Source organism: Etheostoma spectabile, chromosome 16 (assembly GCF_008692095.1).
Source record: "Etheostoma spectabile isolate EspeVRDwgs_2016 chromosome 16, UIUC_Espe_1.0, whole genome shotgun sequence".
Lineage (NCBI taxonomy): Eukaryota > Metazoa > Chordata > Actinopteri > Perciformes > Percidae > Etheostoma > Etheostoma spectabile.
This window is the reverse complement of record NC_045748.1, coordinates 6414735-6416494: the sequence shown is the minus strand read 5'-3', so window position 1 is coordinate 6416494 and position 1760 is coordinate 6414735.

The following is a 1760-nucleotide window of genomic DNA, read 5'->3' as shown; positions in this document are numbered from 1 at the left end:
GAGCTGCTGCCCCCGCAACCCGATACCGGATAAGCGGACAAAGATGGATGGATGGATGTTGTTCAAATAGCTGATATTAATTAAAAACTAACAAATTAGGTATTGAAGTTTAATTTTACATATATTATATGAATAGTCAGTGGTACACATTTGCTATATTATGAAATAATTGGGGGGGTGGGACAAACATAATTATACTATGATATTGATTTTAACCACATTGCCCAGCCTATATTATTATTATTATAATGATTATCTGGATCAGACTCATTCAACCCATTAAGCTGCTAATGAAGGCTCAGCCGCTCTTAATTATCAGACTATCAGAGCTGTATTAGGAAAAAGAGAATACAATAATACAAATAACAATATTTATTTTGCATCTATCTTGTTTGTTTTGCGTTATGTGTTGCATCTCTCTTCTTTACATGTCTGTATTTATTTGTTCACTATTTAACTACCGCGTTTCCTCTCTTGGGCGTTCTCTCTGCCCCAGTCCAGGCCAGACCTCTCTCTACAGCGCTGTGGAGTAAGGTGTGGCTACATTAAATATACGTTCTAGGATAGGAGAATAAAAAGTTCTGGGTTGTTTGCATCTCTTTTAACCAATCACAGTTGTCTTGGGCACGCTAAGCACAGGACGCAGAGACGATGGCTCGGCAAAATGGTCTCAAGAAGGAACCTGTTTTAGTGGATTTACATCCATACCGTGAGGTATTTAGATTAGCTGGATACATGGTTAAACGTAATTTGCCCCTACCATTGTCTCTCCGTATGTACACCATCCCCGCCAATCAGTCTCGTCGTGGTGTTGGGCAAGGTACTGGTGGCTGTATTTTACAGGTCAATGTCAGAGCCGACTCCCACATGAAGAGAGTTGCGAAGTTCAAGATATGATAAGACAAAAGCATGCAAAAGTCTCCAGATCCCTACATGAATTTTTTTTTAGATGTGGAATACTTAAAAGAGTCAAATTCTACGTCCAAAATTGCAGATGGCGCCTAGATTTCTAGTGAGTGTGTGTGTGTATGTGTGTGTGTTTGTGTGTGTGCATGTCTGCTGTGATCCCCCCCTATTTTGTTCTAAATTGCTGGCCTGTAAGTTGGGAGGTGAAGGCTGTCTTCCTATTGATTTCTCCTCAGCCCTCTGTGTCTCCTTAACCTCAGGCCTCATGCCTCTGTTGGCCAGAGAGTTGTACATCAGGCCAATAAAAGAAAGAATCTTTTTCTTGGTGTATTTACTCCAGTGATTTGAAGGCTGAGGATTTTAAGAAACCCCCTCCACTGATCTTGAATGAAAGGTTCAAATAGAGGAGGTTCAGCTTCAAGTGGAGGCTGACCCACATCAAACACAGCGACAGATGCATGCTTGGTGTGCCATGCTTTCTCAGTCTTTTGTCTGGTGTCCTATCCACTTTTTTTTATCTTTTACTTCTGCTCATGTCCAGGGAAAATTTCAAAGCAAGGGTTGAAGGGAGATAATTAAACAATCACATTTGCAAAAGCTGCAACCACATACACACATGCATCTACCTGTTAATGCTTTTACACACGCAAACACTTGCCTGGCATTGCCTGTCCTGGAAACTCTCAGTTCATTAAGGCCAAGGGCAATATCAACGGCATAGTCTCGCATAGCCAGACCTTCCTCCACAGCGCTGCATAAGAGGGTCTGGCTAGTCCACACAGCATTCCGGGAACGGAGAAAAATGTGCTCTGGTTTATTGGCACAAACACACACTCACATCCACGGCACCAAAT